Genomic DNA, 27,460 nt, shown 5'->3' on the forward strand with positions numbered 1-27,460 from the left:
TACTTGTCTAATTTTCTCCTGTTTCGCGGTCCATTGAAATTATCTGAATTTTGAAGAAAACTCGATTTTGAAAATCCGGTCGCAACTGCTCTCGGTGACACTTCCGTGCGAAGGAAAATACCATACTTGAGAATTGCCAAATTTCCTCCGTTAAAATGTTTATTTGGAGAGTGATGAATATTTCCTCTTGAAATTTTCAAATAATTTAGATCCAATCGCGACACTGGAAAAAAAAGCCGCTTGGATCTAGATTCAAGACTCTTAAAAACATTGACAAGAAGAAAATACTCTCGATTCAGTCGGAATTTTTGCTTGAATCAAAAGGAAATCCACCTAAATCAAGAGGCTCGGCTCTTCAATTCAAGACCAAATCGGATTGAGTCAAGAATTTTTTTTCTTGTCAATGTTTTTAAGAGTGTGGACTCTAGATCCAAGCTACTTTTTTCCCCAGTATTATTCGCGATTGGATCTAAATTGCTTGAAAATTTCAAGAGGAAATATTCATCTCTCTCCAAATAAACATTTTAACGGGGGCGATTTGGCAATTTTCAAATTTTTCGTATTTTTTATTTATATTTTTTTCTAATTTTTCCTATTTTATCTAGTCAATGTTTTTAAAAGTCTAGACTCTAGATCCAAGTAACTTTTTTCCGGTGGAAATTCTCTATAAAATGCGAAGAAAAACATTCACAGATTTCTCTGAAAATTCATATTTTATCAAAGGGAATTTGGCAACGACTGAAGGCTCATATATATACGGCGTTTTTCCTTAGAACGTTAGTACGGACACCCTTTACCTCTCTGCGTAGCGGCCACGCTGTGGTGGTTTTTGCCAGTTTCGCGGCCCTCTACCGGAGCCGCAACCAGCGTTAGAGTCAGTCTGCAATCCGAACGCGGAGCGATCGCCACTTTGCTCACCCGGCGTTCAAGTCACTGATGTCGTTCGCGACTGCCGCCACGAGAAGAAAACGAGTTGGTTGGAACAAGTGCCGTTACTGCCGCTGAATTTGCGCGCGTGTACAGTTTTATTCAGTGCCATTCTTCGGAAGCTCTAGTTCCCCACGTGTCACGCGTAAATTACTTTGCTTCCTTACATTGTGTAGATTACTTCGCTAAAATTCCGGCTTCTCTCTTGGATTATTAATCGCGTTATTTGAAAAGGTGTGTATTTCATATTAGACTTGTTTCATTATTTTCCAGGATTTTTTGTTTCTTTTGTGAATGTTTGCTTCCGAAAGCGAGTAGCTTCGTTTTTTTTTGCACTGGGGAAAAAATTATGATGAAAATCATCCGATTAATGGGAAAATATCACAATAATTCATTCAAAAGTTTGTTTTCAGTGATTGAAAATTTGGGCTCCATCCTTGAGTTAATCTTCTCGATATTTGGAAAGGAGTGTGTCCCATACTTAAACCAGTTCTTTTATGATTATTTTATGGTTATTATTTGGTTTTAAAGGTAAGTTGCTCTTTTTTCCCTGCCCCGAGGGAAATTATGGCGAAAGTCATTTAATTAATGGAGTTTTTCATGAATCCTTTAGAGAGAATAATAGTCGTGGTGGCATTTTTACCATTCAGTTATAATTTTACTGACGTGGTGGTAAAATTACCATCGCTGCGTAGAATCATCACTTGATGGTGAAAATACAACTAATGCTAAATATGGCTAGTATTAAATAAGAGTTTATGCAGAACGCTGAAACACCACTATTTTGGTTTCTTCTCAGGGTCTGATCGACTTTCCTGTATTGCAAAATATAGTCCAATAAAAATACACTGTTTTTTTTTTTTACTTAAAAGCAATTCTAATGCCGAGTGCCATACAAATTATTTTTGAAATTTACTTCTCTATAGACATACTCTCTATAGATGCTTCTAAGAAGGATGAACTGCCGTTGACAAGGAAATTGTGCTATTTTTCGAGAAAAGAATATATGAAGGAATTGAATTATTTCATCGTAACCGACGAAATGAAATCACAACGTGTAATTTTTCTGTATCAAAAGTGAAAACGAGGCGTAATGAATGGCTTTCTCAATAAAATCAATAGATTTCGGCGGAACAAAATGGTTCTTGACAAACGAAAGAAAGCCTATTTATTGGGGTGGTTTGATGCAGTATTTTCATACTTTTGATGCAGTCGCATTTGCCAATTTTTAAAACTACCGCTGAATATCTCCAAGTGATGGTGCAATCAAAGTCCAAGGTAATGCTCTCTCCGGATACTGTGGGACCAAGCTTTAAAAAGTAATTGTGCTCCTGTGACCCAGTTTTTTTCTCTAAAAAATCACTGACAAAAAAGATATAAAAGCCTCAAAAATACCGACTGCTTATTCGTCTCCAGTCGTGATGGCATTTTAAACTTTTAAATTTTAGAAATCGGCTACTGCAAACTCTGACAGCTCAAATCTTACGAGGGGCGTTCAATAAGTAAGTATCCCCCTTCTAAAATCTCAAAAAAATGGACCAATTTTCAAAAAGTTGGGCTTAAAATCTTTCTTAGGATATACTAAGTTCAACAAAAGAAACTGCAACAAAATTGAACCATGTGCGGCCGAACGCGAGTCGTTTGAGAGCGCCGCTCCCGCCGGATCCGCGGGGATTTTAAGGCCAAGATAGGTCACGAAAGAGGAGCTTCTTTGCCAAAAGCCTCAGTCATTCATCACTAACGAAAAATCAAAGAGGTTATGTGTGAAATAAGTTATGTGGGAAAAAAGGTTAACTTGTGAAAGTTTTACGCGAGTAGTATGAAATATTTGGAAAATCGAAAGTGAACGAGGACAATTCGTAGGATTGAATTAAAAATGCTGACGTTTCTTAGGCCAAAAATTAAATCCCCGTATCTTACTCAAATCGCTCGTTTTCCTTTTAAATGCGGTTTACCAGTTTCCATGTAACTCGCCCCTCTATTTTATCGATTTATTTTCGCAAGAGATACACTTTTTTTCTGGCCTAGTAGTTCCTCTTTCGAAGACTATCATGTGATTTTTCCTGTAATTCCCGCGGAGTTTCCGAAAAATAAGACATAATAGTTCACACTTAAGGAACGAAGTTACAAATAGTTGTTCTCTTGACCAAGTCTACTAAAAAAATGCAATTAGATCAGAGTCGCTCACTTCTGAAATGTATAAGCAATTTTTTCAGCGTTACTTTTTGAGATGTGCGTCCTTGTTCCAAAGAGCTCCTCAATTACTGAATTCTCGACATGACATCAAAAAATTTGTCTAAGAGAATAAGATATTTCTCATATGGCTCACTTAAATATTTCAAAGAATTACTCACGAGTCATTTTTAATTCGCAATGGAATGAGTACCGAAAGAGCAGAAAATATTCCTTAAAAAATCCTTGGGACAGGAGGAGAGATTTTTGATTTTGCATTACCTAATCTATGAAGAGAATGTTGAATTAATATACCTATGCTGAATTATTTAAGGATTATGGTATCGACTGAACTGAAATCCATCTATTCTACTGAGCTTAAAAATCGGGTCTTTTTAGGCAGCATCTGTCAGATTTTTGGAGAATATCTTTTTTGAGCTTGATAATCTACAGTACGAGGAAAATTAAAATTGAGGCGGAATGTTAAAGTGACTAATCTAGAAACTGTTTCAGTGACCTTTCACCGAGTACTTAAAGTGTTTCAGTGAAATTCCTTGCGTAATGTTTTCCTTTTGCGTCCAGAAATGTCATAGCTGTCGATGTTCTCAAATATCTATGCATACATGTTCACAGAAATTTTAGCGTAATTCACTGATTCGCAAAATTTCAGTCCTAAGCACGCAATTTCTCACGAAATTCAAGAGTTCTTCAAATTTTCGTTTGACAGAATTGACTGTATGCCAAAAGTATTTACTATGATAAAAGATGAGTCTTTCCGGTTTCATAGCTTTGCGAGAAATCGAAACAGCTCGAATAAGTAGCTGAACTTTACCCCTCGATAAAAGTAAGAACATTTGAGAAAATCTAAAAAACAATTACAGCCTGCAAATCTATAGATCAAAAGCTTTCATTTAAAAAAAACCATGCAAATCAGTCCGGTGGTTCTCTCAAAGTTTATGACCCAAAATTCGGACTTCAGTCTGAATAAATAGTATATAAATTTGAGCCCAGCTAAACTTCACTCGTCGATAAAAGTAAGAAAATTTGAGAAAATCGGAACTTTGTGTTTTAATATATAGGATACATTGGAGAAAATTTGAGAAAATCATAGGAGAAAATTTGAGAAAATCGAAAAACAAATTACAGCCTACAAACCTACAGGTCAGACGCTTTCATTTTGAAAAAAAGATCAGGCAAATCGGTCCGGTGGTTCTCTCAAAGTTAACGTCCAAAGATTCGGAACTTCGTGTTGTAATTTATAAGGATAGTAAAGAGATTCCTCGGACATGTGTCTACTTTTTACATTACATTTAATTTATTAGAGGGAGTAGGGTGGTCGTCTGATGTCATTTAAAGACTACGACCAATGATAATAGCTAATTTTTACATCAATAGTGGAGTGATTCATCTATATTTAATCATTTCATAGCCTTCATTTATTTTACGAAAAGGGGGAAGGAGTCTAAAATGCGCCTATTTTGGTTTTTATATTTTAAGGAATTGGCTTCTTTTGATTTTGATCAAAATTACATGAGATAAATTCAACCCCATGATGACTAATATATGTAACTGTTCTATTCTACAATGGACCACTAGATAAGGTACGAATTTCAGCATTCTGATACATGCTTCTTAACCAAAATTTTACGTAAAACACGATGCACACAACGAAAATTACCGAAATTAACTCCTTACGAAGATATTTAATGATTCTTAATGCGTGAATTCAAACCACCCGCTCATGAAAACCCAATGCTCTACGTGATTCACATCGCGCGCTAAACGTTATCATGACAGTCTCTGCGATATAAAAATCTGCAACCTTAATCTTGACGCTTTGGCTCAGTTATAGCAAATTGCTAATAGTTTGAACAACACATGATGGGAAATGAACATTGCTTGATTGAGAAGCTTGCTGAAACCGTTGTAGTGGGCGATTTGACTCACGTAGAGTTTTGAGTTTCTTGTGAGCGGGCAGTTCAAATTCCTCGTAACCAATGTGAAATAAAAACGTTAATATCTTCGTTAGGAGTTGGTTTCCATAATTTTCGTTGTGTGAATCGTTTTTCACGTGAAATTTTGGTTAAGAAACATGTATCAGATCGCTTAAATTCGTACCTTGTCTAGTGGTCCATTCTCGAACTCAATTAGCTCTCTGGAAAAGGTTTTCAAAATAGACCCATTTAAATAAGTGCGCTTTTTGTATGCACAGACAATTCAAACCAAACTGTGGTGTCGTAGTTTAGCCTACTGAATTAATTCTTCTACAATCATGATTTTAACCACACTTTGGTTTTCATAAGATTATATGCGGTGATTTAACTTTCAAACCGCAGATACTCGTATAAGCTAAATTGCATTTTACTAAACCTCAGAACTGTTTCTACATGCATTCCCGACTGCAGCAAGACGATTGCTAATATCTCTTGTGTCACGAAACGAAAGTATTTGAAAAGGGTTTCATGTGAATACTCGTATGTGAAACCGCAAGAAAGGGAGGCAAAAATAAGTATAATGGAAGATGGATGTCAATTGGATTACATTTTGCAGTAAGGAACCACTATCTCTGGCTCTCTCATAAAAAAAGTATTTGCATAGGGAAACCAATGGCATGTATGTTGTTTCTAAAATGGGCCAGAAATAGTGGTCCCTTATTGCAAAATGTTATCCAATCATCGCATCGATGTCCTATGCTGCCGTGCTAAGGAAGAACGACGTATGAGCATTCAGGCGTTGCCATATTTCCTTCCATAAAATCGGTTTTACTGGGAAAATTCTGGATATTTTTTTTCTCTGATTTTTCAGACGATTCGCAATTTAATCTAGAATATTCTAAGATTTTAAGGAGAAATATGCAAAAATTTATCCGAAAATACATTTATTATTCGGGAAACTTTGGCAACTCTCAAATATACATACGGCGCACGGTGGATCGAGTCAAGCAGGAGGGTCGAACATGAAATTTGTAACTAAAACTGCAAATTTTGAAGTTTAATTTGTCGCAATATAAATTTAAACGGGTGCCATCAAAAGAAAATTCCACGTGGAAACCAATGGAACCACTAGGAGCCCAGGAGCTTCGAACCTATGAAAATTTCCACCTTTTGTCAGACTTTCCCCATCGACTCGTTCAATTGTGCGGCGTTCTTCCTTATAGCCAGTGGCGTGGCGTACTTTGCAATATATCGATTGATCTGCCATTTAAACCCATGAGAAAGGATCGATTAATAAGGTGTTCGCAACGAACACCCTAATGATCGATTCTTTACCGTTGCTTCAAATGGGGAATCGATAGTCAATTATTCACGCCTCGCCACTGTTTAGTGCACGACAGTGTGTATTGTGTATGGGTATCGATTAGTGTTGTTGATCTTTTTTTTTTCGATTTTCTGAAGATGTCGATTTTTTGCACAAAATGATCGGTTAAATTGAATCGATTTTTTGCACGCGATTTTGCAGCTGAATCGATTTTTTACTCACGTATCGAAATTCTTCGAATTTCCGGTTTTTTACGAACAAACATTTTACTCCTGAATAATTGAGGAAGCAACAAGCCTACATAATTCTTCAAAATTAAAGGAAGCCATCGGAATTGCTCCAATTTAAGGGATAGTGAAACTCAACACTCGGTGGGGCGAGAATTTAAGAAAAACGAACGGCACAATACTCATCCTAAAAATCGATCTTTAATTCAGAGCGATATTCATGAAAATCGATTTTTTGGGCTTGACTTTTCTGCGAACAATCGATTTTTTGGACGAAATCGACGCTTTCAATTTAATCGGTTTTTTGGAAAAAATCAACAACACTAGTATTGATGTTAGTTCAGCTTTTTCACAAAAATTCGTCCTTATGTCTTCAAGTACATTTGATTCTTACATATTTTTTGCCCCTTTTTTCAGGAGTGACGTCAACGACTCAAAGGACGTTAACCCGCATCGACAGAGACCCTTGGCAGCAAGGTTCGTCCGACTGGGAGAAGTGTTCTTCGGGCCGACGAGGAGGACTGCGCGGTCTCCGAAATCATCCGCGTCTTCCGTTTCCGGGAGTTTCGGAGTGTGCTTCCGCGGGTCCCAATGTTGCGCGCGTAACCAACTCCCGAAAAATTCCTCCTCCCCCGCACGCGATTTCCATTTCGGATCTTACTGACCCAGTTCGGTCGAGAGTGATTCCGCGGGTGCCTTCCAGTCGATCTCTCATCCCAAGAATCCGTCCTAATCAAGGCCGCAAGGTAAGGCATCTCAATCTCCTTCTCTTTCACCGCTTCCATCTCCAGTCCTGCCGTCCTAAGTAAGAACGACGTATGAGCCATCAAACGTTGCCAAGATTCCACCGATAAAAAGCGAATTTACCAGCGAATGTTATTTTCCAGAATTTTCAGACAATTTTGTACACAATTTAATCTGAAATATCTGAAAATTTGAAGGAAAAATATGCATGAATGTTCTCAAGAATACATATTTTTAAGGGAGATCTGGCAACTGCCGAATGTTCATACGGCGTTTTTCCTTAGCACGACAGAGTAAGAACGTCTTATGAGCCATCAGGCGTAGCCAAATTTCCAACGACAAATCACGTATTCACAGGAAACCATGTGAATATTTTTTCCCTGATTTTTCAGAGAATTTCATTCGTAATTTGATCCAGAAAGTTTGTAAATTCCAAGGAAAAATTTTCATGACTTTCATCAAAAAAACATATTTTCAAAGAAGAACATTGGTAACATTCGAATGCTTATATGACTTTTTACTTAGCACGGGAGACTGAATTTGGCCCGCACTCGGAATCGTTCCATAAATGGAGACATTCAAGGAAGTTCTTTGGTTTTTTAAGGAACGATTCAATAATGGATCGATTTGATCGAAATTTATCATTACTGGATTTTAATGACACTTTTTCAAAAATCTTGGACTGTCACGTCTCTTGTTGCAGCCCATCAGATATACCTGCACAATTTTGACTGAGAAACGCCTTATGATAACTTGAAAAGTATCATACACTGAAAAAAAGTTACGAGCTGTGTAGACATACCGTCCGTTCTGGGCTCAGAGGCCAAAATTACCGGGTGCTAGAGCTGAAGTTTCAGTTGTTCCGGGTGCTAAGCCCGGAACTCTCGGCGTCTGAGCCCGGAACGCGGACGGTATGTTTATGTAGCTCGTAAGTAAGGCTTCTACGGCCGGAGTTTTTTGTTTTGTTTTTTTATTCAAAATACGCAACGAGTGAATATGGTAAAAAAAAATTGAATTCAGATTTGCAATATTCATTTCGGACATTCATTTCGTAGGCGCGTATCAAGTGAACATTTTACAAGTATTTCGTTTTTAGATTTTCGATACTTACTTGGGACATACGCATGAGGTTATTATTTCAAAGTGTATTTTATGTACACTCAAAGAACTAGAACATGATGAGCTTTTACGAGACTCTTTAAAACAAATCCTATGATCTAGAAATTACGAATTGGACGTATTCCTGTCAAACGGAACGATGTGCATTATGACATGAGCCCTGAGACCCGTAAGAATGTATGCATAGTAGAGCTCATGTCATAATGCACATAGTTCCGTTTGACAAAAATACGTCCAATTGATCGATCGACTGTCGAATAGTGCTCGCAATTGCTGCAGATCTACCTAGCTGGAAAAAACGTTGCTTGGATCTAGGGTCCAACCCTAAAAAAATATTGATAAGAAAACTACTCTTGATTCAATCGGATTTTTGCTTGAATCAAAAGTAAATCCGCTTGCATCAAAAGGCTTATTGGCTCTCGATTCAAGCAACAACCCAACTGAATCAAGTATGCTTTTTGTCAATTTTATCAGTAGTCTGGACCTTAGATCCAAGTGACTTTTTTTCCAGGGCTGAAAAAGATGTCCACATTCAATGAGGGCTTAGGAAAGACTGACGTAGAATTGGTACTTTAAGACTGCTAACTTATGTTAAATATGGACGCAAACGGAACTTGAGGACACGGGGAAGAAACAAATACGCATATCGACACCTTCCGGCCAAAGTATCACAAGCGCCATGCGGTGCTTAATTTCCGCCGCCATTTTATTTTTTTACAGAGAAATTGTTAAATGAAACTGTTCAAAAAATTTACTAAATTTTCTTTGTGCTGCCGATAAAATTCAGTGAAATTTTCAAACAGATTCAACCAACAATTTTTCTGTAAAAAAATAAGATGGCGGCGGAAATTTTGAAATGTCCCATGGCGCTTGTGATACTTTGGCCGGAAAGTGACGATATGTAGTGGCGTCTACGTCAAGTATGTGCCTTGCAAGGTGGAGGTATACGCCGATTGCGACGTTACACTCAACGTAAAGTCAACGTTACGAGTGTTGCGTTCATATTTTCGTGGATTCCACGGAGACACATTAAGCGACTAAAGAGATTCCTTCGAGTTGGGCAGCATCGATCTGATTCGGGTTAATCAATGGCATCGTTCACATCATCACATCAGCTAGTAGCGTGACGGTGACGGTGTTTCTTCATTTACGCAACAATGTTGTCAGATTGTGCACCAGCAATGTCCGTAATGAGAGATTAAATACCGTTACCGTAGTCTTTCCCCAAGCGGCTCTGTCTTCAATAGAGAAATCTGAATGGTGTATCTGTCGCAGGCAATTAGTCAAATCAAGCATTTCGTCAAATGCCTAGGCAGATAGTCAAATTTTGACGAATCACAAATTTTGTAAATTTATGGTGAAGAACTCACGAATATGCAATATTTTTGGAAACATAGCTCATCAAATCTATGAACTCTTCTCATTTTTCCCTCTATGAATGCTTTTCAAATAGTTGAATGTTAAAATTTTAAAAATTCTGTATTTTAAGACTAGCTGAAAATTTCAAGATAAATGTTCGTTCAGGCACTAAACACCGTTCAAATTACTATTGTATGATGCACATTTTTACGAAGAGTTATTTCTTTCACAAGCAATGGATTTTTTATCTGTAATTAGGAGAAAAATCTGAAAATTTTTCTCGAAGCCAGAATATTTGACCATTTGCGCAGGCATTTAAAAAAATGCCTGATTTTACTATTTTCATTCGACTTATCCAAAAATGAAGGAAAATCCAAAGAGGCCTTTATTATACACAGCATCAAAAGGAGGACGAATTCAACTCACTTCGGGTGAAATTTAATACAGTGACCTCTCAACCAATTCTTCGGAATGGTCTTTCCAAGAACATTTGAACTATACGGAAAATTTTACGATTTTGAAATTATTTATAGGTAACGAACCCGCCTTAAAATTTGTCGGAGAAATGGTCGACTAGACAAGGTCTGAACTGGAGGAAAGCTTCACACGTTTTCTCTTCAAAATCTTACGCGAAAAACTATTCACACAGTTCGAAAATCATAAAAACTTCAAAAAAAAAGTCATAAGTTCGAAAATCAACTTCCGAACGAGGTTCTTAATTATCAAACATTTTTGACACATATCAAATGGAGGTTGGATCTTACGAAAGGCGTCATTTGTGTTTTTGTCATTTAACTAATGTTTATTTGTTAACACTCATATCTTATTTAGGAGTTGATCTCCAGAATTTCTGTCGTAAGATTCGTTTTCTTCGAGAAATTTGAAGAGGGCTCACGTTACGGAGTGCTTTAATTCATACCTTGTCTTGTGGCCCATTACGTTTGGCCCCAGATTGGCATCTTCCAAATCTTTTTGTGATAAATTGTTCAAGTCCCTTAAAACACTCAATTTTTGAGGTTAATATCGTAAATCCTACCTCCAATTCATGAAAGTTATACTCTCTAAGAAAATATCTTTAAAGCACATTTAAGAATCCTTTGATCACAACTATGGACCCAACTAAAAGAACGAGGTTTTAACGTAACATTTGAGACACGATCTTTGAAACTTATTATATTTCTACAGCCGTAAAATTCCAACTTTTTTCCTTGAGTTAAATCGAATGGTGTAAATACACATATTCCACTTCGCACAGCTTTGAAGTATGCCATACTGAACTGTTATTAAATGTTAATTTTTTTTTTTGTCGCGGTGTTTTTCTTCCTTCAAAAACAACAAAAAACCTCAGATGGTACCTACAATTTTGATTTGCAGAAAATGCAGTTAATAAAGAGGATTAAAATTCTATCAAAGATGAATCTGGAGTATTTGCGAGGATATTTCCGGACGAAAATCCTGTCCATTTGCCGTGTTACGTCAAGAAAGGAACTGCATCAGTAGCGTGGTGTGTTTTGCCATTGATTTATCTGCCATTTAAATCTATGGAAAAAGATCGATAATCAGGGTGTTCGCAACGAACACCATAATAATTTAAAATTATTACTATGATTTATTATTAAAAAATCGTAAAGTTTCATATTTCGGGCTCGGCAGTTCATTTTGAGAAAGGCATAATACGCCCAAAAAAAAATTCATCCGCCGAAAAAATTTACTGAAATGCGATTTTTAGTTTCTAGAGTCGAGCATTTATGGAAAAAACGATTGAATTTCGTACCAACGATTTGGCATTCTCGTAGGAGTTTGATCCGCGCATGCGCAAGCGTGTGGTCGCTCGTGCTCGTGGAAAAGTCAACGTGTTCTCACACGAAACTCTCACGAGGCCGGGGCCGGGGCCGGGACTGGGCCGTCGTGACTTAATCTCCCGTGCTAAGCCGAAACCCCGCAAGAGTATTCAGATGTTGCCAAATTTCCGCCCAGAAAACACTCATTTCGGAAGAAGGTTACGAATATTTTCCCTTGAAATTTTCAGACTTTTTAGATAAAATTACGAACGAAATCCTGTGAAAAATCGGAGAAGTATTCGCAAATTTTCCCGATCGAAACCTCGTGATTTGTCGGGGGAAATTGGGCAGCGGTGGATGGCTTATACGGCGCTCTTCCATTGGACGGCGGTAATGGGCTTCGGATGGCATCGTGAGTCAATCCCCGAGACATCGGCATCCTCAACGCCCGCCGCCGTCCACGTCTCGTGCACAGGAGATTAGCTCCGTCCGAAAAAAAAACTGCACTCGGTCGTCCTTGAAAGTTGACGACACGTTGGGATATAGAGCGGCGGCCATTGGTGAAGTGATGAACCGGGGGCCTCTGACCGACTGTCCGAAGAGTCGGTGGTGGGTCCTAGAGCATTGAGAAAAAAAGTTACGGGCTATGTAGACATACCATCCGTTCCGGTCTCGGAGGCCGAAAGTTCCGGGTGCTGAAGCCGTAGCTTCACTGCTACGGATGCTACGCCCGGAACTTTCGGCCTTTGAGCACCGAACGCGGACGGTATGTCTAAGCCCGAAGGGACGGTAGCCCGTAAGTACGGTTTCCACGGCCGGAGTTTTTTTTTCTTCAGTGAAGAGGGCTCATGATGAGCTGATATTCTTTTCTGGAGGGAAAAAAGAGATCTGAGCGAGCGAATTTCAACGAGTTAATGAATTTCACATTTGGAATGGAGTGGCCCTCATATATATCTCACTTCGGCGTTGATCTTCGAGCTGTCTCCTACGTGAATGGCTTTCTATGAATGTTTTGACAAGAGGGATTGAAGAGAATGGAAAATAGAAAGGAGAAGAAAAATGTGGAGGTTGAGAAGAAGAATAGAAGAAAAAGGTAAATATATAGAAGAGGAGGTAGTGCTAAAGAAGAAAAGGAAGAATAGAAAGGATATAAAGAGAAGGAAAAGGGGAAGAGCTGGGGCAGAAGAGGAGAAATAAGAAAAGTAGAGGCGAAGGAAGGATAATAATAATTAGGGGGAAGAAGAAGAAGAAAAGGAGGAGTGGAGAGGAGAATAAGAAGACGGATGGAGATGAAAAGGAAGGAATTAAGGGGGAAAATGAAAGAAGGGGAGGAAGAAGAAGAAGAATAAGAAAAGGAAAAGGAGAGGAAAGGGAGGAGGAAGATTAAGATCAAGGAGAAGGGGAACTAGAAGAGGAACGAGAACAGGAGGAAATCTCTTCTTCTCTGCTTCTTAAAAAAACCCGAGTCTGTCACAGCATGCCTTGTCTTGCCAAGTGAACCATTATAGGTGCATGCAAGACCAGACCAACACAAAATTCGAATAGTTCAGGAAGCTTCGCATGAAAGCACAAAAAATCGGTCAATTGGACCGTAATTCGAGTCGCCGTGACACGACGCGACGTGGGTCGGCCTCGGCCGTGGTACCGGAAGATCTAGATTTTGCTTATCGATGAGCGGATCTGGATCAGAACTATCGAGAGAGGGGGGGGGGCTTGAGTCCACCTCCACCCCCACTCGCGGTCGAGGTGTGCGGCCACCCGGAGCTTTGCTTCGACCGATAGAAAGTAGGGATACCAATTGCCGGGGTCCTCGCCTTTCTCCTCGGATTCCTCATCCTGGGTCGGGGCACCCTCCCCCCTCCCCCATGCTCTCGCCACTTAATGTGGGAATAGGCTAATTTTATCATCTTCATAAAAAAAGGTATAACCAAAGCTTAAATGAAAACGAACTAAAACTTACAGCATGAAAATAGCCCAGCCAATACATTGAAGGAACACCGAAAAAGAAGTTACGGGCTGCATAGACATACCGTCCGTTCCGGGCTCAGAGGCCGAGACTTCCGTATGCTAAAGTCGTTGCTTCGATTGCTCCAGGTGCCACGCCCAGAACCTTCGGTCTCTGAGCCCGGAACGCGGACGGTATGTCTATATAGCCCGTAAGTACGGCTTCCATAGCCGGAGTTTCTTTCAATGAGCCAAAAAACGAAAAAAAAAAAAAAAAAAAAAGAAACTTGTAATATTAGGTGATTAAGGCTAAAATGCAGTTCTTCAGGGGGGTTCTGTACTTAAAAAAAAAAAAAAAAAAAAAAAAAAAAAAACCTACTCCAAACCAAGCTAATATGGGAACTGCGAGCTAATTGTTGAAATCGGTAGACAAAGCGATGGACAAAGAAAACAAAAAGGATATGGAGGGATCCGATTGGTGTTGGTGGGTAGATGCAACGGACAGAGGAGGTAACTAATGGACTAACTAACGGCAATCCACGGGAGACTCAATAGTTAGTCCATCATTTTCTCCCTTGGACCGCTCATTTTCGATAGGATCGCTCGATACTCCGTAAGTCTTCTTTTTCTATCGCTTTGTCTAAAATTTCAACAATCAGTTAGCAAGGTCAAATATTTTCTGCCCAACTTTACACGACTCATGACGGCTCTGGCATCAAGTAGACAGGCGTTTGAAGGGAAAGGAAGGGTGAAAACAAGGGAAAAGTGTACTTCGTATCTTAATTAAAAAGTCATTTGTCACATATTTGTCTTTATAAAGAAAGGTGACCAAAACAATACTTTCACTGAATGGTACGGTTGTTTTCTGATACATGATTCTGATACGACGTCGAAGTAATCGAAATTTTATGACATAATGCCGAATAACTTTTTTCCAAAAGGAGATAAACTTGGAGGGAATTTTACAACGCTGCGAATTGAATTGCGTGATTTCCCAGTGTCGCCGTCTTATAAGGGCAAGAATTTGCACGATATATCAGTGCAACAAGAGTATAAATTCTCTGCGTCAAGCAAGTATTTCGAGGCAGCCAAATGGTGTTACCTCATAGCAAGAGGAATTTAGATTCCTCCATGATACCTCCACCTTACGAGAAAGCGCACGACCCAATGGTGCAGAAATTGGGATAAGTATTCCCTCACCTGGATAATACGTTCGAATGTCTATGAAAAACCTCTGCCCTCTCACAAGGGTCGTCTTTTTGAAGTCTTCTTGACGGAGGGTTCTGAAAAATTGTTGAACAGCGGTTTTGATCTCGGCTATGGAATGGCTCTTTCCTGAGTTAAATTCCTGAGAGGCACACGGTTTGATTTCGGCTGAGGTCAAAACCGCTGTTCAAAAATTCTTCAAAACCCTCCGTCAAGAAAACTTCGAAAAGACGATCCTCGTGAAGTGGGAAGAACGGCTGAAGCTTTATGTTCAAAGTGGTGGAAAATACTTAAAAAAACAGTCGAATGTTGAGTCAGCCGTGTTATCCGATGAAGAAGCTTGAAGTTCGTCAATTTCCGTAAGATTTTGTAAGTTTTTTCAATAAAAACTCTCAATTCTCATTTAACTTTTTTTTTCTTGACAAACATATTAGTGGCTAAAAATCTGGAGAGTCTCCCTCGACATATCGTTTTCAAAATCTGCCACTCAGTCAATATAGACCTGTTCTTGGTCATGTTTTATAGGTATTTACTCTGTCTTATAAGCACACACAAACCGCAAATTGATAGCTGTTTCCGTTCGCTCAAAAAACGCAAACGTGCATTACTTTTTGAACACCCTATGCATGTTAGGAGTCCTAAACCATCACATGAGTAGATTTTTCAAAACTACCAATATATGGGTTTGGGAGACCCAAGTGTATAAGTATCGGACTAGCTTGAGTTACAGGCTTCATCCAAGTACACAACTCTCGACTCTGAATTTCAGTCGAATTTAGGGCCTTCCGCAAACCGCTTGCCGCCGCGCCGCGCCGTCTAACCACGTGGCGGAGGTGACTGGCCGCTTGAAATTAATCACTGGCCTGGTTTTACTTACGGATCGTGCCAACAAAAGAGCGATTCGCTAGACGACTGAAATCGGAGACAGACGAAGAACGAGACAGGATGGAGAGAGTGAGCTGGAGAAAGTTCGCGTCAAAACTGAGGTGACGAGATTTGGAACCGTTAAACCTTGCAGCGTGTGACCTCGAACCTTCATTATCAGGGTCAAAAGCCGATCGGGCCAACCACCGCGTCGCAAGAGAATCAATGGATCGTACATCAAGCGACACTTGATCGTCGCTCTCAGACGGAACTCTTCGCGCCCACTCGTTGATCAAAATTTCGGGGCATTTATATTTTGCGCGCTCTCGGAGCTTGTTTCAGTTTTTAAGAGGTGCGAAGTGACCGATTTTCTAAAGGTCTCAATACACGATCAAATTCCGAACCAATTCCGATCAAAGTAGACCAGTTGATGACTGATGGTCACCATTCAACAGTCCTCTTTGAACAAAATTGGACGGGCCGTCAAATTTTGATCAGAATGGAGTGTCACCATTCATCATTTCTTGCCGCACGAAACATTTCTGCCAGATTTCATTCGAAAAATTAGGCGAGGTAACGATTTTAAGACTGATGACTCCCGACATTTTGATGGTAATTTGTTCGGGAATTTGATCGTGTATCGAGGCCTTTAGCCAACTTATAGACAACTTAGTCAAATTGAATAGAATCAAACTAAGGTTTGTTTATCTCAGAGAGAGGGAGAAAGAGAGAGAAAAGGGGTCCATTACTTATTTTCTTGAGGTAGAAAGTCTATACACCTGGCTGGATGTCTTGCGCGCAACAGGCGCATTAGACTCTGAAATACTGTGAATGTCTCAAATTTCATTTCACATCTCTGGTCTCAGAACCCATGTCACAATAGAGACGCTTCCTTCTAGAGTTTCTATAAAGGAAGAGTACGAGCATGTCGGAATATGGAGCTCTTGGAGCCCAAAAGGGCAGTCAATCTCAAGATTCCAATATCAAACCAAGATGGCTCAGAATTTTTAATAATGAGCGTTCTTCCGCAAAAATGAGTAAATCAATGCAAAAATTAAGTCAAATACGTGCTTTACAAACGACGAATCGTAACAAAAATGTACGAATAAATCACTCTGGATAATTTGAATTCATGGGTTGGGTGCTTTTTTGGGCCCTGAGAGCTCCATGACCGAACCTCAAAATTACCGGCATGTCCGTATTTTCAAGGACGAGAGACCCTCCACTGGCAAATCTTGGCGACAGGTGGAAGCTTTTACTTCGGAGATTCAACACTTTCTTATGGAGAATTATAAGGGAGCAACAGTCATCACTCTTTTTCGGCTATTGACCTACCTACATGGTGGATGATGAGCTTCGGTGACGTCATGAGCCAGACAATTTCCCAAACTACGGCTTGCTTTGGCTTGTTTGCAAAACGAAACTGCTAACACGTTGTTAAACACCAACCATGTAGGTAAGTCACAGTTTAATGTTGATGCCCCGAAAGTAAAAGCTTCCAAAAAAGCCGAGATACGAGTGGAGGGTCTCTTGTCTCTGGTATTTTCCCTATTTAGACACTCTAGTTCCTTCCGATTTAAACACGGTCTATTGATATTGATACCTTGACTTAAATGCGACTTCTTGGCCCAATCAGGCATCACGGGCGTCGCGTGGAGCGGAAGACGTCGAATCAAGTGAGGGGAACCACGCTGCGCCGCGACGCTGCGCTGACCGCTGGTCTCTGCACTTCGCTTCAGCGGTGCACTTCGATGCCGTTTCCCTTCAAAATACCTCAAAACGACCATCGTCAACGGGGTTTTTCACCTGATACTTGATATAGCAACAATGCGCCGGGGACTGGGCGAAATGGGCGAGTGTTTGCGCGAACAAAGTTGTACCCACCGATCTTGATCGGATCGTGTCGCGAACCCTCTTTCGACCGTTCTCCTGTGCCCCCCGCGCGCCGCGTTGCCAAGTTGCACTGAGAAGTGCCGTCAATTTTTAGGTGAGAAATCTTTCAGCTTTAGTGTCATTTTTGGTGTGGGGACGCAGAGGATGAGTAAAGATAGGGGTCAAAATCGTTGTTGACGATGAATATTTTTCAAAATACTTCGGTATTGGCGATAATCGCGTTCTTTCAACGCGAACAATAAAAAACTAACAATACTCAACTCACTTAAAGGTATTTGACATGGAAAGTTTACTCACCATGGCTGTCATGACCAACTGGACTGGACGAGTAGACAGTTGTCATGGAATGGTTTACTTTTCTTACGCTGCGTTCAAGTCTCCAACCTTTCCTGTATTTCCTGGCTTATTAAAGGTATTGGGTTTCACTCACCATGGCTATCATGGATAACTGGACCGGACGAATCGACAGTTGTCATGAAATGACACCTTTCGTACGCTGAGTTCAAGTCTCCAAGTTTTCCTGTGTTCCTTTTTTCGGCCTCGAAAGCTTCTAGGCGCCACGATTGGCCTCGAGAGGTCCAAATTGTCGCTTCTCGAATGAAGGGACGCAACTCGATTCCAAGGTTGCAAAATTGACTCAAACAATTCATTGTTTTACAAAAATGTACCTGTGCAATTTTGGTTCAAAATTTTCCTGATTTTTGCATGATATCAGAAGAAAAATTTGTGAAATTTTCAATCAGAAATGCTCTAGATTCTCTCGGTGAAAATACGATTTACGAAGAGAAATTTTGCAATATTGAAATGTAGTTATATTCTTGCATAGGGGAATGACAAAATATGGGTCCGAAGGCTGAAATTGGCTAAAAGCATTTTTTCAGTGCTTTTTAATTCAAATTTTATGCAGGGCTGAAAGGTAATTAATGGTGCAATTTAGGTACGTTGTGGAGGCTTACTTAAGGTGTAAATCAAGAAAAGATGGTCGACTCTCATATTTAGGCCCACGGGCAAACCCAACTTTTTCGCTCCTCCGAATATATGGTTTTCTTTTTTGTAATTGATTTATTCATTCGGTGGTGCTCACGGAGTTCATCGTGTGCCGATGCTGAATTTTGGCTGTCTTTTTGTGTCCCCTCCCGTTCCGTGCGGTTATAAGGATGCCAAGTTATCATAGTTCAAACGTAACACAGCTTCTCCACCAATAAGAGAGAGCCGTGGTCACGTTACTGGCAAACAATTGAATGGGAAATATTCAATACACCCCTAACTCGAAAAAACTGTACCGTCATATTTCGGAACCTTAAAAATCAAAACTTTGACAGTTTGTGAGATTATCAAACATATAAGTCTTTAGGCTATTAAATTTTCTAGGCACAGATACTGAAACTTGGCGGCTCGCGGGTGGCTGCGGACAAAATTGATAGGAGGGAATAGGTCACATTTTATTGAGTGAGCTTGGTGACTAGGAGCAGGTTCCTGGTTCGGGCATTGGAGTAGGCTGACCACTGAACCGAACCCTCCTCCCGTGACACCCCCCCTCCCCCTGATGCCCGTAGAGCATACTACCATGACGTTATATTGGTTGAGACTCGTTACCGGCACGAGTAAGATAGTTACCGGTCGCGGTCGTGTCTGCTCCGCAGTCTAGCGGGCATGCTGCCGAACTAAGGAAGAACGCCGTATGAGCCTTCAGGCGTTGCCAAACTTCCTGTGACAAATCACCAATTTTCACGAAATTTGTGAAAATTTTCTTCCAATTTCTCTGGTAATTATGTTCAGAATATGCCCTGAATTTTCTGAAAATTTCAAGGAAAAGCATTCATAACTTTCCTCAAAAATGAACATTTCTTCAGAGGAAATTTGGCAACTCTCGAATGTTCATACGGCGTTTTTCCTTAGCATGGCAGCATGGCCCAACGCACACGAGGTAGCAAGGTTTTGCGTTGGGTAAAAATGGGTTTCCTAAAAATGATTAAATACGTCAATTCAACCCCTCTAGAAGATGTGAGGTGTATAGAATCATTATGGCGCACGTCCAAGCGCAAAACTGAGGTAATAGCACCGCTTTGCTATATTTTTGAGGCCTCGTTCACATGAAATAAGAGAAAAAAGTGGTGAAAATTAATTTTAGGAATCTAGGGAAGAAATTCCCTCTCCGTCCCAACAAAATTGAGAATTTTCAAATGATGGATTTCTATATAAGCATATTTCTGTTCTTGGAGGTCTAAATGAGGTCTTCGATCTCTAATAACTACTCGTATTCGCGGAGGAAAAGAGTTGGGTGTCCAAAATTGAGGAATATGAATTCACTCGAAAGTTTTCGTTTAGATTGTTTATAATTTGCCTTCTTCCACAGCATGACCAGAGGCCTCGAAAACATTTCTAAAGTAGGGTGGTAGTATTATTTGGGAACATAAAATCCAACGAGGCTATAGTCATGGTGAATAAATTTAGGAGTATATAGGTGCAAATCCATTTTTCTTTCCTAGAAACCCTTAGAATAATAAAAGCGAGACACGTGGTCTGGTTGTTTTACCGTCAAAATGCCTCGCGGTTTAGTAGTCATTATTTTTTCAAATAACGGCACTGTTATGACAAGAAAATATTGTCTTTGTTGGAGAAAACGGATGATGGCGTTGATCGCAACCCGAGATGTGTACAGCGAGATACGCGGACTTTCGCCTTCATAACTAACACTTTACTTGGCGTGAAATTTCGCTTCCTCGACGTTAGAAGTGTTTCCCTACGTAATGGTAAGTTGCCAGGAAAAATTTTTCTTGCTATGACGAATCCGATTGATCCAATTCAATTTGCTACCGTGTAAGCGCGAGACCTCGCGAACGAAAACGCCTTCATTTTTCCGTGTAGGCAAAACACACTCCTACGTGTTGAAATAGTTGTATGCTTAGTAATACGGCTGACTTTGCGCGTACTGCCGGTGCACATGAATTTAAAAGATTATCCTGCCATAAACGAAGGAAGCACGTCTCCGAACATCCGAACGTTGCAGTGTTTCTCCAATAAAATATCTGTTCATGACAAAAGTTAATAATATTTATCACATGAGACTCGGAAGAAGAGTCGAAGTTGACTGAATCCCATCTTCAATATGGAAATATAATATCATTATTTGTAACAGTTCAGGGACTCAAGCAGAGATGCATAATGAAATTTCACTTTGCTGAAGAGTGATATTTCATTTTTCTGAATAGTGAAATTTCGTTTTCCATGGAAGGGCCTGTGCATCCAATCCGAGAATCACTCGAAAACTCGGAGAGAAACTTTGAAAAGCGCATGATATTTACATGTATTTGTTTTTTTTCCAAAATTTCGAAACCAAAGTCTTACTTACTGTGTTTATGCGTTTCATGCCACAAGAGTCCATTGGAGAAGTTTTGAAAAATTTAATGAAATTTAATAGCATAAAGTTTCTTTAAATTTTGTTTTAAACGACATCAAGTAGTCCACAAGGGCTAATCCTTGCGCTTTAGTCCCCTCTGTTCCTAAACCAGTCCCAGGCAACCATTGTTTGAGACCGTCAAACTGGCCGGGAATCGAAACCGGGACCTCCCGACCATAGAGCTAGCGCTACAACCACGACACCATAGAAGGCCGACTTTTGACTGAAATTTTGCACGAATATACTGGATTTTGCCATAGGACTCATAGGTACCTAGATTTGAGCCCATTGTGGCAACTTCTTTAACAACCTCGTGGTCCCAACCCCCGCCTTTCCCCTGCGCACTGTTCCTCTCAAGAGAGGGGTTCACGCACTCGACAGTAATTCTGCAACTGAGTTGTCGCTTGGACTCTTCGGAGGCTCCGCTAGCTCTGAACCCAATTTTGTTAGTAAAAACGTCGTATCCCACTTCGATATTGCCAAATTTCCTCTGATAAACTACGAGTTTTTGAGAAAATATACGTGTATATTTTCTTTCAATTTTCGGATACTTTGAACTTAAATGCGATGAAAATTCTCTGAAAATCGGGAAGACAACTATTCACGTGTTCCCCTGAAAATTCCTTTCTTATCGGAGGAAATTAGGCAACATCTGAAGACTCATACGCCATTTTTCCTCGGAATGGAGGAATGGGTGAGATTCCCGGTCGACCCGGCAACCTCGTCCCGAAACGGCCGCGGTGGAAGTCAGAATCGTGACGTTCGTTAACCTGGATTCGCGAACCGAACTGCTTACGATCAGTAACGATCGCCCATTACCAGTGTTGCCCTCTGCCGGGAAAGTGAGCAAACACTAGAATGTGAGAGAGAGATCAAAATTTTCTGGGGAAAATTGTGTGGAAAAAACCGATACTTGGACGAGAGTGGTGATGCTAGACAGAGATGGGGATGAATCGAAAAGTCCCTTGAATTAGTGTCGGATTTGACTTGAATGCTGGAAAAAAATCCGTGGACTGGTTATTGAAATTGGTCGGTTGGCAGTCCATCATTTTCTCCCTCAGTACAGGAGAACAACCCGTTTCGACTAATAGGATCGCTCCATTTCCCCTTTATCTATCGCTTAGTCTATCAATTTCAATAATGAGCCAGCAGATGAGCTGCAGTATGGCGTGAGCATGATTGAGCCCTAGGCTAAAAGATTGGTTTCATTAAAAAAAACAAGGGCATCCGCTAGCCGCTACGCGGTCTGCCCTCCCTAGGGGACACTTCCCGCCCTCAAAGTCAAAGGGCCGTACCCATTTACCCACACCTGATAAGATGATTGAAAATTTTTCGATAGATCTCCAGAATGTACAAAGTATAATAAAAGATGCAAATTTTGGTTGTTTAAATGAGAAAATTAACAAAATCATCACATAACATAAAAAACCCGGTCCATAATTCTAGCTTTAAAAGTGAGTGGGCTCATTAAAGGCCTGCTGATAGCTGCAAAAATCTTGAAAACAGCCCGGTGGATCTTTAGGACGAAATATGGTAAAACATGAAAAATGTGGGAGTCAAAGAACTTTAATATGATAATGAGGTACTTACATTTATGAAATGAATTCGCGCTGGAATGCCCGCGGTAATTTTTTGGTAGCTCCGCGAATTTTTGGAAAGTATACCCGAATTGATTCAAAAGTAATTCTTGATTGCTTTAAAAGTAATTCTCGATTTCTTTAAAAGTAATTCTTGATTGCTTTGTGAAAAAGCGCGACGTTCCGTAACGTTAACGTATTCGTTAACGTTACGGAACAAAACGGCAACCCTGAGTCGAGCGTAGCGGGGTAGTGGATGCCGTATTTGGAACGTCAAGGCCCTACTCTAACGCAACGCGGCCCTTCCCCGCGAAATTTTAGATTGCACCGAGGGTCGTTCGTGAAAGTTGTAATTTCAGGGGCACAACTGGTGCCTCTCACTTGTTTCCCATCCACCAAAAAGTTAAGCCCTCACGAACTCTCACAAAGCTCATCTACAATCTATGGGGACAAAGTGTAATGCTGAAACTTTGGAAAGCAGGAATATGAAAACCTGGTCTCTCTCTCCTCTGCTTCTTAATCAGCATATTCTTATTCCTCCTATTTATTCTTCTTCATTTCTCCTTTTGCGTCATCTCTATCCTCTACGTATGTATCTTCTCCTGTCTCTCTCTTCTTTCTTTGTTTATCCATTTTCTTCTTTTTTCCTTCCTTTCGGTCCCTTTTTTCTAATTTATCCTCCTAATTTTGTCATGTCTCTCATTTTTTGCTTCCATCTCTCGATTGTAGTCTTCTCCTTCTCTCTCTTTGTCTCCTTCTGCTGATCTTCTTTTTCCCCACTTCTCCCCTCTTTTTTTCGTTTGCCCCTCCTTTTTCTTTTTGTTCTCGTTTATCTCCTTCTCCTGGTTCTTCTCTCTCTCGTCTTTCACCTCTTTGCTCCCCTTTTCACCTCTATTACTATTATTGCTTTATTCCTCTTCTTCTCCTTATTTTCTGTCTTCTCCTTCTTTCCCTTTTCCTTTTCTCCTCCTTCTCTTTCTTCTTCTCCTTCCCCTCATCTTCGTATTTCTCTCCTCCTTATTTTCCTCTTTCTTGTCATTTTTGCACTTTACCTTTCTCTACTTCTTCTTTCGTGTCCTTCTTCTTGCTCTTAATATCCCATCACTTTTACCAATTAACTTAATCTTGACGTATTCTATTATTCATTTCAATCAATATTAAACGTAACAATTTAAATACGATTCAACAACTTCCTTATAATGATTGGCAGTAATGATTTGATCTTGAGCTCTGGGAAATGCGTGAAAATTTTCGGGCGACTAATGACGTGAAAAATGTAAAAGCCTTGGGAAATTTGGCAAAATAAAAGCCGTGACACTGTGGAGGACGGCTCTGCCTCCAGGATCCATCGTCAGGCAGCAGTGCGTCGAAGTAAACTCAGATGATTAAAAAATTGTTGGAAGTGAAAATGTCTCCTGCGGCGTGCAAGACAGTGACGCAACGGCTCTGGTTCCCCACGAACGACCGCAAAAACCGGAACGAAAAACCGAGCTTCTCATTACTCAAGAAACAATTTCCAGGCGCACGAAAGTTGATTTTGTATACGCTCCGTGCGATTTAATTCATCGTTTTGATTAATTTCATCTTCCCGAAACTTTCGAGGACTTCCGCTCGTGGCTGGCGTGGTTTCCTGGAATTTTTTTGCGTGGAAACGGCTTGAAAAATCAAAAATCCTCCGCAAATATCTCCGCTTCCGTGCTTTCAATGAAACTTTCGCTCTGCTTAGATTTGAATTTAAAGAAAAAAGTTTCCATGGACGGAAAGGCCCTGTAAATATATTTGGGAAGACAAATCACCGTTAGAATAATTTTAGAGAACATGTTTTTGAAAAAAAATTACTCGATTCTCAAAACATGTTAAAGGCTCTAAAGTTGGCAGAGAAGCCCGATTTGGTGGTTCACTCAAATGAACCTTTGCCGACTTAAGGGCTTAAGGCTTTTGAATAATGTAATTTAATTGATCAATGATTTTGACTGCCTTTGATTCCACTAAATCGAAGACATAATAAAAACTCATTACCTCTTGAATAGTTTTTGAGATTCCGAAGTTAATATTATTTAAATATTTAAAGTCATAGGAGACATTCTCCGCCCAAATAGATGTCATGTCGAAGTCATCACGAAAGACAGTAAGATATTTAGGACTGCAATTCCGGTGCTCTCGAAAAAATTGCACGCGAACGATAAAAAACTAACAGTGCTCAACTCACTTAAAGGTATTTGACATGTAAAGTTTACTCACCATGGCTGTCATGACCAACTGGACTGGACGAGTAGACAGTTATGTCAAGAAATGGTTTACTTTTCTTACGCTGCGTTCAAGTCTCCAAGTTTTCCCGTGTTTCCCGACGCACTAAAGGTGTTTTGACAAGGAAAGTTTTTCACCTTGATTTCTACGAAAAACTGCACTGGACGAATAGGTTGTTACGTCATGGAACGGTTTACTTTTTTACTCTACGTTTAAGTCACAAAGCTTTTCCGTGTATTTTTCGATGCACTAGGTTTAATAGTCTAAGTCTAGTATCTCGTCTACTGAAGCTAAGGTGACCTCTTCACAAATTTTATTTCTGCGATGACTTTTTTTTTTTTTTTTTTTTTTTTTTTTTTTTTTTTTTTTGCTGAATTCTTCAAAATTATTTGCAAACACTGCGGATTAGAGAGGGACCAAATTTTTCGTAAAACTTAAATCTATTTATTCACCAAACTATCAAGTTTTGCAATGGCCGATCGAACTGCGCTGATTTTGGTTCCTTTCCTAGCGGTTGATTTGAATTCCCCGATTCTAATTTAGGCAATATGCGTTTATCCCACAATTATTCTGAAATTATTATGAACATTTTCAATATTTAAAGTCTGTCCTTTGTAAAATTTTGATGAGAAATTATGTATCACTCAATTCTTACTCTGTATACGTGCACGTAGGATCCAAACAATATTACATCGACTGTCACTGATGTCTATGAAAATTAACGTAATACCTTCCTGATTTCGTTTGACAGATATCTGCCTGTGACGCAGGCTCTGGAACAGTGTATGTCTGGAAAATGAGGTAATCTTGGAACGTGACACGTGGAGCTTTTTCTGGTCGTCGCCGGCTGCACGTGCCAATTTACTGGAAAAAGTTTGCAACTTTCCCTGTTTGGCATCAGGGCAGTCTCGACCGATGACTTCCTCTTGCACTCTTGGACAGTCGGTTAAGTGCGGCGGTGCCTCGTGGTGCTACCGTACCAAAATCAGTCAGTCAGCGCGTCGATTATTGAAATTGATAGACAAAGCAATAGACAAAGAAGACAAAAAGGATATGTATGAATTCTATTGGTGGAAGCGGGAGGTTGCAATGGACAAAGGACATAAGTAATAGACTAACTAACGGCAACCCACGAGAGACCCGATAATTAGTCCATCATTCACTTCCTTCGTCTATAAAAACCACCCATTTCAACCAATGGGTTCGCTCTATACTCCTTATGTCTTCTTTTTCTATAGCTTTGTCTATCAATTTCAATAATCGACCTGCTGGGTTTCTTCTTTGTCCATCGCTTTGTCAAATAATATCAATAATCAGCCCGCTGGAGGGTATACATGGCTACTCAACGGGAATAATCAATTGATTTAATCCAGTCGCATCTCAAAGGAGATGGAGAGTGCCGAACAAGTGCTGCGACTGGCGAGGTGACGGTGGCAGTCTGCGGGTCGATTCTTGAATCGTTATCGAATGATCCCGATCGATAAATCCCTATCTTAGCGATGCTTTATATCGATCAAGGTCGTTCGATATCGATTCAAGAATCGAGCCGCAGGTCGGAGAGCGCCCATAGATGCTACATGAATTACATTAACGCGAATGGGGAAAGGGAACTTTTAACACACTGGCCGGCATCAGGGGCCTAGGTAGCTACTTCTGTGGTTGCAAAGACGCGCGCTGCGTCTTGCTAAGAAAGTGTTGCAGTAATTAAAACGCACTTACTTCCACGTTTACGATCTACGCATGCGCCCATGTTGCAACATAAGAGGGCAAATTAAATAGTGCATCTTGCACTTGAATATGCGTTACAGTTTGGGATACTCCATAGGTAATTTCCTATCACGATCTCGTCTTTCTATTATCCCTAATTTTATATTGGCTCCTGAAGAACTCTTATTTTGGTATGACCCTAATACTAAATTTCATCCAATTCATGTAGCATTACGTAGGTCTAAAAGACGCTAGTCTGTGATGCTCAGGTTAAAGTGTAGCTCCTCGTAGGGTAAGGTCCTGAATTAAGCGACACATTATAGCAGTCTACTGCGTGCCCCGTCGAAACTGGATTGCAAACCGCAAAGGTAATAAAACTGTGAATATATGATATCATAACGACCATTAGAACGCACAAACCAGAACCTGGACTTGAATTGATGATTCCACCATTAAATTTTAACAGGTCGCATTTGTATAATTTTTACAAAGAACGGCGTTCGTTTCAAGGTGTTCTAGAGCACGATAAAATTTTCTTTGGTGTTAAAGTAATGCAAGGTTATAACTTCCTAAAATTTTCCAAAAATTGCCGTGTTTTATTCGCTCGCTGATTACGACTTCGACGCTTCTCTCGTAAATTGTGATTTATTGAATTTTATTATTGCTACTCCGTGGTGTAGCCAACAGTTGAGTCTTCTAATATCGTTACGTTGTCATATGAGAACAACACATCAATGGCCAAAGTGCGGAATGACGTACCTCCGTTTATGGCTCTGGAGACTTCCTGTCATACTTTATTTTTCCACTCAAAAACTAGTCAAGATAATATCTTGAAAACTTCCTTGATTTTTCATCTCTATTAGTAGAATATTCTGTAAACTGTAAAATTAGATTCTTACTATTTGAAATAATAAAATATGATCAGAAATTTCGAAACTCCGCAATGGAGATACATGTTTTCGGACTGTAGCCATCGATACACATGGCCAAAATTTGAAAATGCGCATTTTCGATTGCAATGTTGCAAATCTCTGC

The 27,460-nt window shown here is 40.0% G+C and overlaps 1 protein-coding gene across 1 annotated transcript in view; it reads left to right on the forward strand.

Annotated features, from left to right (window-relative positions):
- The first annotated feature begins 151 nt into the window (after positions 1-151).
- The window catches only part of Gld (Glucose dehydrogenase), a 71,942-nt gene continuing 44,633 nt past the window's right edge, over positions 152-27,460 (forward strand). The window contains exons 1-2 of the mRNA XM_019052385.2: positions 152-1,161; positions 7,002-7,330. The gene's annotated coding sequence lies outside the window, so the exon portion shown is untranslated. The remainder of the gene's footprint in view (positions 1,162-7,001; positions 7,331-27,460) is intronic.

Source organism: Bemisia tabaci, chromosome 4, assembly GCF_918797505.1.
Source record: "Bemisia tabaci chromosome 4, PGI_BMITA_v3".
NCBI lineage: Eukaryota > Metazoa > Arthropoda > Insecta > Hemiptera > Aleyrodidae > Bemisia > Bemisia tabaci.